The sequence below is a fragment of the Gracilinanus agilis genome, chromosome 4 (genome assembly GCF_016433145.1).
Source record: "Gracilinanus agilis isolate LMUSP501 chromosome 4, AgileGrace, whole genome shotgun sequence".
Taxonomy (NCBI): domain Eukaryota; kingdom Metazoa; phylum Chordata; class Mammalia; order Didelphimorphia; family Didelphidae; genus Gracilinanus; species Gracilinanus agilis.
Window position 1 is genome coordinate 159,718,753 of NC_058133.1, and position 12,984 is coordinate 159,731,736.

Genomic DNA, 12,984 nt, shown 5'->3' on the forward strand with positions numbered 1-12,984 from the left:
GAGTGGCAGAGCTGATCAAGGACTCAATTAGTATGCATGACCTTTCTACCATTTCAAAGGCAACATGTCCTTGGTTGCCCATGTGCCAAGTAGGACCCACTCTATGTAGGGAGTCCATGCTTCGCCTTTTATATCCATTAAGCTTATGTGGGCTTTATTAACAGTCAAACAAATTAAAATACTTGGTTCTCCTAGAAACTACAAGGTTCTGAAATCTGAGAGACAGTGGAGCTGCCTGAGTTTGGAAGCATCTCTTCTCCTCCCTGCCACATGGTTTCAGCTCAGTGTGGGAAGAGGTTACAGAATCTGCAATGAGACAAGATGTTTGCTTCTCCATCTCCGTACAGATGGGTCAGAATAAAGACCTGCTGTTCAGTCAGATGAGATGGATGGTTCAGATCACCTGCCTAGCTAAAAGGTCAGACCCAGTGAGGAGAGGGAGGAGAGGCACATCTTCTGATTATCCTGAATATTTAAATGAGTATGTGGAGTGGCATATTTAACAAATACACAAGAAATAACTGGCCCTACTAAGAAAAAAAAAAGATCCTCTGAAGAAGTTAATAGAACTTTATTCTAGGAAGGAACCAAGTGGAAGGGTAATGACTATGATGATAGGCAGCTGTAGATAAGTTAGAGAGTGACTCAGGTTCCTTGTTTTGCAAGGTACTGCTCTATCAAAAGTCATTTAAGGATTTTTTAAGCAACATTAAAAATTAGACTCCAGTGCTGGCTTCAGAAGCACATATACCAAAAATTAGTCTGGCATCTGTTACACAAGGGGTGGCTAGGTGGCACAGTAGATAGAGTGTCAGGCCTGGAGTCAGGAAGATTCATTTTCAAAGGTTCAAATATGGCCTCAGCGACTTACTCACTGTGGGATTCTGGGCAAGTCATTTAACCCTGTTTGTCTTACTTTCCTTATCTATAAAATGAACTGGAGAAGGAAATAGCAAACTGCTCCAGTACCTTTGCCAAGAAAATTCCATGAGCAGTCAGACATGACTAAAATGACTAATTAATAAACTACAATAAACCTGTAACACAGTAGATGGAGAATAGGAAAGGACTAATATGCAAAGACATTATGTATAGAATAAGACATGTGAGTAGAGGACTCTAGGGTATAGCTGAATAACTGGCCATCAGGTTAGGCAGATTTCTATAATTCCAGGCTAGGGGGTGCAGTTTGGAGGGGGAGGAGGAGAAATGAGAGCCGCAGTAGTTAAGATTTTATCAAGAAGAAGTAGAGGCAAGAAGGGCATAAAAAGGAAGTTTCAGGAACTGGTCTTGTCCTCCATGAAGTAACTAAGATATCATATGATTTAGAGATGAAAAGGACATTGGAAATCATTTAGTCAATCAAGCAGTCAACAAACATATTAAACATGATTATGTACCAGGTACTTTGCAAAATTCTGGGAAGACAATGGTCCCTGCTTCAGGAGCAATACTGTGTGTGTGTGTGTGTGTGTGTGTGTGTGTGTGTGTGTGTGTGTGTAATTTAAAATTTTTTATTTAAATAATTTAGAATATTTCCCCATGGTTACATGATTCATGTTCTTCCCCTCCCTTCCTGCCACCCTCCTCCCATATCCAATGAGCAATTCCACTGGGTTTTACATGTTCCATTGGTCAAGATCTATTTCCAGATTATTAATATTTGCATTAGGGTAATTTCTTAGAGTCTACATCCCCGCTCATATCCCCATCAACCTATGTGATCGAGCAGTTGTTTTTCTTCTATGTTTCTACTTCCACAATTCTTTCTCTGGATGTGGACAGTATTCTTTTTCATGAGTCCCTCAGAACTGTCTTGGATCATTGCATTGCTGCTAGTAGAGAAGTCCATTACATTCGATTGTACCACAGTATATCTGTTTCTGTGTTCCTGGAGGTCATTCCAGTTCACATGAAATTCCTGCAGTTCATTATTCCTTTCAGCACAATAGTATTCCATCACCAAGAGATACCACAATTTGTTTAGCCATTCCCCAATCAAAGGGCATCCCCTCATTTTCCAATTTATTGCCACCACAAAGAGTGCAGCTATGAATATTTTTGTACAAGTTTTTTCCTTATTATCTCTTTGGGGTATAAACCCAGCAGTGGTATGGCTAGATCAAAGGGCAGGCAGTCTTTTAGCGCCCTTTAGGCAGAGTTCCAAATTGCCATCCAGAATGAATTCACAACTCCACCAGCAATGCATTAATGCCCCAATTTTGCTACCTCCTCTCCAACATTCATTACTTTCCTTTGATGTCATTTTAGCCAATCTGTTAGGTGTGAGGTGGTACTGCAGAGTTGTTTTGATTTGCATTTCTCTGATTATAAGAGATTTAGAACACTTTTTCATGTGCTTATTAACAGTTTTGATTTCTTTATTTGGAAATTGCCTATTCATGTCCCTTGCCCATTTATTAATTGGGGAATGACTCTGGAGCATATATTCTAACGTAATGGGGGATATAATATGTAAGTCACTAGCAAAATGTGAGATATATTCAGAGTGGATGAGATACCTCTGGGAGAGCACTAGCAAATGGGAGCACTAGCAAATGGGGACTGGCTGTAGGAGATAAGTCTTTAACTGGGTCTTGGAGGAAACCTGAGAAAACAAGAAGCAGAAGTAAGGGGTAGAGCATACTAGACATGGGGAATAGCCAAGGAAAAAGTACGGCGATTCAAAGTATAGAGTCCTGTTTGAGGAACCACAAGGAGGCCAGTGCAGTGAATCTTGGAGTACATAGAGGGAATATAAGATTCCAAAGAAGGAGGAAGGGGTTGGATTATAGTCAAGTGAGGTTAAATCAACAGGCATTTATTAACACTTATTATATGATATGCCAGGCACTTTGTTAAGCATTGAGGTTGCAAAGAAAGGCAGAAACAGAAGGACTTCAGAGGTGATCTTAGAGGCAATGGGTAGCCAGTGAAAATTATTGAGCAGGGTGTGACAGAGTCAGACCTATACATTAGAAAAATAATCTTGGCATCTGAATGGAGAATGAGTTGGATTTGGGAGAGACTTGAGGCAGGGAAACTACTCTGGAATAGTCTATATGAGAAGTGAAGAAGGTCTGAATTAGATCTAGTTGTAGTGAATACATGAGTGATAAGAAGGGGATAGATATAGATATATATGATATTGTAAAGGTAGCCCAAAATTAGAAGATACTTTAAGGAGGAGGAGATCAAAGAGAGTAGGTAAATGTCTCATTATTGATGGGGGATTAAGATTAAACCATTAGAATTTGTGCAAACTGTTCAGCTTTATTATTATTCCATTCCCTTTCCCCCATTGCGTATCTTCAATCTAAAATACCTTCTATCAAAGGAAGAGTAATGAATGTTGGAGGGGATGTTGCCAAATTGGGACATTAATGCATTGCTGGTGGAATTGTGAACTGATCCAACCATTCTGGATGGCAATTTGGAACTATGCTCAAAGGGCTATAAAAGAATGCCTGCCCTTTGATCCAGCCATACCATTGTTGGGTCTGTACCCCAAAGAGATCCTAGATAAACAGACTTGTACAAAAATATTTATAGCCATGCTTTTTGTGGTGACAAAAAAACTGGAAAATGAGGGTATGCCTTTCAATTGGGGAATGGCTGAACAAATTGTGGTATATGCTGGACATGGAATACTACTGTACTCAAAGGAATAATAAACTGCAGGAATTCCATGTGAACTAGAAAGACCTCTAGGAATTGATGCAGAGTGAAAGGAGCAGAGCCAGAAGAACATTGTTCACAGAGACCAATACACTATGGTAAAATAGAATGTAATTGACTTCTGTACTAGCAGCAATGCAATGACCCAGGACAATTCTGAGGAATTTATGGAAAAGAATGCTACCTACATTCAGAGGAAGAACTCCAGGAGTGGAAACGCAGAAGAAAAGCAACTGCTTGACCACATGGGTTGAGGCAAACATGATTGGGGATGTAGACTTGAAACAACCATACCAATGCAACTATCAACAATTTGGAAATAGGTCTTGATCAATGACATGTTAAAACCAGTGGAAATGCGCATTGGCTATGGGGGCGGGGAGGTCAGGGGAGTGAAGAGGAAAGTAAGAACATGAATCATGTAACCATGTTAACTTTTCTAAAAAATAAATATTATTAAATGTTAAAACATAAAAAAATTTAAAAAGACCTTCTATCTAGAGTATTCAAAATCTATCTAGTATCTAAAATACTTCCTATCTAGAAGTAGGGGCAACAGGTGGTATGATGGATAGAACAGCGGGCTTAGAATTGGGAATACTCATCTTCTTGAGTTCAAATCTAGCCTCAGACTCTTGTTAATTGTTTGCCTCAGTTTCCTCATCTGTAAAATGAGCTGGATAAGGAAATGGCAAGCCACTCCAGAATTTCTGCCAAGAAAACCCAAAATAAGATCACATGACTAAATCATGAAAGCAAAATCCCAACAACCGTCTATAAGGTGAGACATGGTAGTATAATTAATGGAAGGATCATTGAATCAGAGAACTCCAAGAATCCTCAGAGATCATCTAATCCAACCCCTTCATTTCTGTGTGTATGTGTATGTGTATGCGTTTGTGTGTGTGTGTGTGTGTGTGTGTGTATTGTTTTACTGTGACTAATCTGAGTGATTTTTAAAAATTTGTATTGAAGTATTTTTCCATGGTTACATGATTCATGTACTTTCCCTCCTCTTTTCCCCTTGCCCCTCCTAGAGCTGACAAGCAATTCCGCTGGGTTAAACATGTATTATCACTTAATATCTATTTCCATATTAATCATTTTTGTAATAATCTTTTAAAAACCAAAACCCCACATCCAATACCTACATAAATCAACGAAAAGTCAAATGTTTTCCTTCTATGTTTCTACCTCAACAGTTCTTTCTCTCTATATGGATAGCATTCCTTCTCATAAGTCCCTCAGGATTGTCCTGGATCATTGCACTGCTATCACTAGCAAAGTCGATTAGATATGATCATCCCACAATGTTTCAGTCTCTGTGTACAAGGTTCTCCTGATTCTGCTCATTTCACTCCACATTAGTTCATGAAGGTATTTCCAGCTCATATGGAAATTAAGCAGTTTATCATTCCTTATAGCACAATAGTATTCCATCACCATCATATACCATAATTTGTTCAGTCATTCCCCAATCAAGGAACACCCCCTCATTTTCCAATTTTTTGCCACTACAAAGAGCGGGCTATGAATATTTTTGTACAACTATTTTTCCTTATTATTTCTTTGGGGTACAAACCTAGAAGTGGTATTGCTGGATTAAAGGGTATGAATTCTTTTTATTTTTTTAATTTATTTTTAAACCCTTAACTTCTGTGTATTGACTTATAGGTGGAAGAGTGGTAAGGGTAAGCAATGGGGGTCAAGTGACTTGCCCAGGGTCACACAGCTGGGAAGCGTCTGTGGTCAGATTTGAACCTAGGACCTCCTGTCTCTAGGCCTGGCTCTCAATCCACTGAGCTACCCAGCTGCCCCCATGGGTATGAATTCTTTTAAAGCCCTTTGGGCATAATTCCAAATTGCCTTCCAGAACGGTTGGATCAATTCACAACTCCACTAGTAGTATATTAGTGTGCCAATTTTGCCACATCCCCTCCAACATTCATTATTTTCCTTTACTGTTATGTTGGTCAATCTGCTAGGTGTGAGATGGTACCTCAGAGTTGTTTTGATTTGCATGAGAGATTTAGAACACTTTTTCATGTGATTATTGATAGTTTTTATTTCTTCTTCTGAAAACTGTCTATTCATATCCTTTGTCAATTGGGGAATGGCTTGATTTCTTGTACATTTGTCTTCGTTCCTTATATATTTAAGAAATTAGGCCCTTGTCAGAGAGTTTTGTTATAAAAAATTTTTTCCCAATTTGTTGTTTCTCTTCTAATTTTAGTCGCATTAGTTTTGTTTGTACAAAACCTTTTTAATTTAATACAATCAAAATTATTCATTTTACATTTTGTAATGTTATCTATCTCTTACTTGGTCTTAAATTCCTTCCTTTCCTATAGATCTGACAGGTATACTATTCTATGTCCACCTAATTTATTTATTGTTTTTCTCTTTATATTTAGGTCATTTGCCCATTTGAATTTATCTTGGTATAGGGTATAAAATATTGATCTAACATTGTTTTTCCATACTATTTTCCAATTTTCCCAGAAATTTTAGTCAAATACTGAGTCTTATTCCAAAAGCTGGGATCTTTGAGTTTATCAGTATCATATTGTTTTGATGGTCACTGCTTTGTAGTACAGTTTAAGATCCTTCCCATTTTTTCCCATTAGCTCCCTTGATATTCTTGATCTTTTGTTCTTCCAGATTAACTTTGTAATAATTTTTTCTAATTCTATAAAAAAAATTTTTTGATAGGTATGGCACTGAATAAGTAAATAAGTTTAGGTAGAATTATCATTTTTATTATATTAGTTGGCCCTACCCATGAACGATTAATGTTTTTCCAATTATTTAGATCTACTTTTATTTGTGTGAAAAGTGTTTTATAGTTATGTTCATATAATTTCTGAGTTTGTCTTGGCATATAGATTCCCAAATATTTCATATTGTCTGGAATGATTTTAAATGGAGTTTCTCTTTCTAACTCCTTCTGCTGACTTTTGTTGGAAATATATAGAAATGCTGATGATTTATGTGAGTTTATTTCATATCCTGCAACTTTGTTAAAATTATTAATTATTTCTACTAGCTTTTTAGTTAATTTTCTAGGGTTCTCTTAGACTATGATATCAGCTGCAAAGACTGATAGTTTAGTCTTCTCATTACCTACATTAATCCTTCAATTTCTTTTTTTTTTTTTTTTTTTTTTTTTTTGCTAATTGTTACCCCTAGTGTTTCTAGTACAATATTAAATAATAGTGGTGATAGTGGGCATCCTTGCTTTACACCTGATCTTATTGGGAAGGCCTCTAACTTACCACATTGCAGATGATATTTGCTGATGGTTTGAGGTCCTTCTATTCCTATACTTTCTAGTGTTTTTAATAGGAATGGGTGTTGTATTTTGTTGAAAGCTTTTTCTACATCTATTCAGATAATCATGTGATTTCTGTTATTTTGGTGATTGATAAGGTCAATTATGTGGATGGTTTTCTTAAAGTTAAACCACCCTTGCATTCCTGGTATAAATCCCACTTGGTCATAGTGAATAATCCTTGTGATCATTTGCCGTAGTCCCTTTGCTAGTCAACCCCTTCATTTTCCACATAGGAATTGGGGCCTAGAAACTTTAAATGACTTACCTGAAGTCACACAGGTACAAAGTAGAAGAGCTAGAATTCAAAACCTATTTCTCTGATTCCAAATCTCTGACCAGAAAGTCAAGAAAACCTAGATCTCAGTTCTGCTTCTGACATACTAGAATGTGTGATCATGTGCAAGTAAGTCACTTACCCTCTCAGCCTCCATGTTCTGACAGTATAAATTAATGGCAAGTTGTCGATCTGTGTAAGTTGAGGAAATTTCTCCACAGGCATTCACTACATAGATGCAATAACAGTTCTGGACCAAAAAGGCCAAGATGCTATGTTAGGGGCTATAATGATTTGTAGTAATTCCCTCATACATGCTTAAGAAGCAGATATACTTTTATTGAAAGACTGAGGAACACATAAAATGTTGTGTTGATACAATCCCTGAGACCTTCCCCCCACATAGGGTCTGACTGTGATTATGTTTTTCAGGAGTCATGTCAACCCTCACATTTTTCTGTTATTGGCTTATTTCCTTCTTAATTTTTATCCAAGGTCCTCAGGAAATTAAGGGGTTTGTTCTGATGCTGCCTAAATTAGTAGAAATGTACATTCTCTTATTAATTAACTCTGAGGCAATATCCTAATCTATGAATAAATTAGAAAATCTTTTTTTCTCATGAACTTTTACTCTTCTCTCTCAACCCCCCCTTTATGCTTAAACAGCATCTTTATTACAAAATATACAATTTATTAACAACACAACAAATGTACAAAAACATTCAAATATAGCAACAACCTATCAGATGTGAAAAAGAACACAGCCAGAGTCAGCAGCTACTGACTCTTCCACAATTATTGAAGCCTTAGTTCAAGGATTCATGTTCCTCAGGTTGGCAGTCTCCCAAAAATTCTCTTCAGAGTATCTAATCTACAGAATGAATCAAATTCAGTTCTTTCAAAATATCTCTTCAGATTCTTTCTCCCTAATAATTAACTCAGTCTCACAGGAAAGTTCTTGTAGTCATTTACTTCTGTTCCTCTTACAATCTATCTCTAGCCATGACCATTAACAGTTTTCATATGAGAGTTAAACTCTCTCTTCCCAAGGTTTTGTTCCTCATAATGATCTAGTAATAGTATTCATAGTCTCTATGGAAGGAGCTCTTGAAGCTACTGTTATAGAAGGTAAGCAAAGCAAGGTATGGTCAGTAACCCCATCAATTGGGGAATGGTTAAATAAGTTGTGCACTATTTAGCATGGCTAATGCTAATTTCTTTTAATAATATATGATATTATATTACAACCATAATATTATATTACATATCATATATTATAATAATAATGAATGCTCCTTTCTTTTCATAACTATCTGGTGGACAAAGATATTCTTCTTGGTGTCATTTGTGTTGATGAACACATGCACATGATTGTGATGGAGTACTACTGTACCATAAAAAATGATGAACAGATTAATTTTTTAAATGGAAAGAGCTCCATGAAATTATGAAGAATGAAAAGAGCAGAAGCAAGAGAACATTATATACAGTAATAGAAATAGTATTTGAAGAATGGCTTTTGTAGGTCCACTTCTTTTCTTTTCTTTTTTTTTTTTTTTTTTAACCCTTGTACTTCGGTGTATTGTCTCATAGGTGGTAGATTGGTAAGGGTGGGCAATGGGGGTCAAGTGACTTGCCCAGGGTCACACAGCTGGGAAGTGGCTGAGGCTGGGTTTGAACCTAGGACCTCCTGTCTCTAGGCCTGACTCTCACTCCACTGAGCTACCCAGCTGCCCCTGTAGGTCCACTTCTAAAAAAATGCGTATATTTTTTGTCCAATGCTGTCTTCTCTAATGTGGAAAGGAGGAGGAAGAAAGGAGATACCTACAAATTTTAATATAATAAATAAATGATTTTTTCAAAAGGACCACTGAAAAGGAGACTTGGACCTGATGGTAGGGAAATAAAATGGAGTTACATGGGACAGGTAGACTATTGCAATGAATTCCCAATTGACCTCTTAACTCAAATGACTACTAAAGGAGTCATCATTAGGAGAAATATATGCAATTTAAAGAAAAAAAAACTCTCAATTTGGAGTCAGAGAACTAGATTTGATTGTCAACTCTATCACTTACTACCTATGTGATCTTGGGCAAGTCATTCAATTATTCTGGGCCTCAGTTTCCAAAGCTGTAAAATATAGAGATTGAACTAAATGAACTCTAAGTTTCCTTTCGATTTAAATCTATGATCCAAGGATCTCTACTGCATTTGCAGTCAATTGGAAAAAGAGGGTCTGATTTGTGCCAGGTCAGTAATTCTTTGGTCAGCAGGTAGAAATTATTGTTCTTCAGTAACACATGTTGCACCATCTGGCATGAGGAGTCTGGGATTTTCCCCAATGTCACCATTCCTTTTTGAAGAGTTATTTGCCTATACACCTACATGACTAGGCCATGTAATTTATAGTAGCTTACTTTTTTCCCCCTTAAATTACATGCAGACCAGAATACTTGAGACTTACAAGGAGAAAGAATCTGAGAAAAATTAATCTTCCACCAGAAATCCAAGATGTATTTTTCTATGCTTACCATAGTTATCTCTATAAACTTTTAAGAAACCCCAATATACAACTTTATTTCTTAATTTAGGTCAGTTATATTCACATTACCAAATGATTCTTTATTTTACACAAGAATTCACCTCAAGCTCCCTTTAAAACAGGCATTACTGACCTTTTTTGTATTATGGACCCCTTTGGCAACAGGAAAAATTCTTCAAGCCTTTTTCAGTATAATGTTTTAAATGCATAAAATAAAATACATAGGTTTGTAAAGGGAAAGCAATTTTATATTGAAGCATAGTTATCAAAATATTTTTAAAACAAATTCATGGACCCTAGGCTAAGATTTACATCAAATAATCAATCCCCTTACTAAATTGAAGATATTCAATTTGGAAATATATGATTTGGAGAATCATAGTATAGTGCAGTGATGGTGAACCTTTTGGCGATGAAGTGCTGGGTCTCACTCCCTCCACCTTCCAGACCAGGTAATGTACCCCTCCCAGAGACCAGATGTCGTGCCCCTCCACCCCATCAAATGCCAGGCATGCCCCGTTCTCCCCCCCTTTACCCTATACAGAAAATGCTCCCATTGGACTGCTGGGTGGAGGGATAGGTGAAATGAGGAAGGTCCTCAGCAAGTATAGAAAGGGAGAGGGGAGTGATCCAAGTACCACACTCCCCTCCAACTCTGCCTTCTGTGAGCTGCCTACCTAACCCCCTGTATACTCCCATTGCTGCTGGGCAGAGGGGTGGGGGGTGGGGAAAATTATTGTCAGAAACAGTGGAGAAGAGGAGGGGAGCAGCTCTGCCCAAGTCCCTCTGCCTTTCTAGTAATGAACTGGTGGATGGGGGTGGCCAAGTACCCACAGAGAGTGCTCTGTGTGCCATCTTTGGGACCCATGCCATAGGTTTGCCATCACTGCCCTAGAATGTAATTAATTTCTATGACTCATTTGTATTTATTTTACCAGTAGACCCTGAAGTACCCAAAGATCAAATCTTAAGTATCCTTTTGTATTACAAGTTTCTCCCATTGTATCAGAGGCTTCTCCAAAAAGGTCAAGCCTAATGGCTGGAATGATCCTCTTGTATACAATGTAAAACATCAGTCTCTCTCAGGCAATCCAGCTCTGAACTCCTCCTCTCTTTGTATTCACTGTAAATCAATTCAACCTAATATTCCTATCCTTTGTTTCTGGATTAAAACCTGTCTCTAACTCTTGGCCATATATAACTTTAAATTTATTAATTTGAAGTAAGGCTTGAATGTGTAAAATAAGTCTATTACATTTTCCTATAAGTTATGAGTGTTTCTGTAAACCTTTGAATATTGTATGAGGAACATCATATCAGGGGTCATTTTGTCTGAGGTCAATTCGTTCTCTCTCTGTAAATCTGGGGAACATTGTCTTAGGTCCATGGCATGAGATATTGCTCCACATTTCTCTCTCAATAAACATATTCCATTTTAAAGATGGCTTTCCTTGGTCTTTTAAAATAGTGGTTAAAAAGGGTACACCTCAATATTTCAAGGTCCCCTTAAACTTCCATTTCACACATCTCCTTCCAACAAAAATTATAAAGCTCAGGGAAAAGCACACCATCAAGAAAGTCAGGCAACCTTTGTTTTCTATATAAGATAGCTGTCATGGATGGTGTAACATATTCCCTCTTTCTCCACACCCCCAACCCTACTCCCCATATGGTACCTAAAGCAATGCCACAGATAGAAAAATAGGTGCTTAGAAAGTCAATTTTGATAAGATCAGTAGTAGGCCAAATCCCTGACCTGGAGTCAGAGAGATCCGAGTTCAAATTTAGCCTCAAACACTTATTAGGTGTGTGACTTTAGGCAAGTCACTTAACCCTGTTTGCCTGAGTTTCTTCCTCTGTAAATTGAGCTGGAGAAGGAAATGGAAATCTCACTCCAGTATCTTTGAGAAGAAAACCCCAAATTGGATTGCAAAGAATCAGACACAATAGAAATGGCTGGACGACATGGCCAGACATAAGAAAGCACAGTATGAACTTCACCCACTTTCATTCCCAAGTCCTTCTTTCCCATATTCTTATGTTACAGTCCTTTCCATTATGACTTGTCCTTTTCCTTTTCCTTTCATTTGTTACAAGGCTTCCGAACCTAATCCTTACAAACTCTGCCAAAATGAGAAATAGCTTTAAAAGAAAATGAAGCTAGGCAACCTCTCTCCTGGGACACAAAACAGTAATAAGCAAGAGCAAAATACATCTCCCTAAAATCCCAGGTGAGAATAGATTAGGAGTAAAAGGGATCAAAAAACCTAAAGGAAGAAAAAGCTCATTCATGGAATCTGAACTATTGCTCAATTCAGCAAAGCAAACAACATAAAACAACTACAGGAATTTCTCTTCATTTAAGTTCCTATGATGATTGGATTGAATCAATTTCTTAAAATGTATGGGAGTGCATGCTCCCATACACACCTCATCTACAATCCCTTCATGGAAGAATGACCTGGGAAAATAGACACACTAATGGATTGTTGATGGAATTATGAATCAACACAACCATATTGGAAAACAATTTGCAATTATGCAAATAACATGTTCATATCTTTCTCTATTGCTCTGATATCTCAAGGAGATCATTAATAAGAAAAAGCCTTCCTTTTTTGGCAATGGCTAAACAAATTGTGGTTCATGAGTGTAATGGAATATTACTTATTACTTTGTTATAAGAAACTGTGAATGTGATAAATATAGAGAAGTATAGATTTACATGAACTGATGCAGAATTTAGTAATCAGAGGCCAAGAAAAAAAATATATACATATATGATTACTACGACAATGTAAATGGAAAGTACAACTACAAATAATTTAAAGTGAATGTTGCAAAATTACAAAGAATGAACATAATTACAAAAAAAGAGGTACAAGAAGATCGATTTCATTCCTTGTTAGAGGTGGAAGATCCATTGCCTATATTTTCAGATCTTTAAATTTTATTGATTAACATTTCTGGTGATGTAAAAAAAGAATGACCAAATCAATAAAAATTATTTAGGAAGGAAAGAGGGAGGGAGGGAAGGAGGAAGAAGGGGAGGAAGGAGGAAGGAAAAGAGAGAGAGGAAAGGAAGGAAGGAAGGAAGGAAGGAAGGAAGGAAGGAAGGAAGGAAGGAAGGAAGGAAGGAAGGAAGGAAGGAAG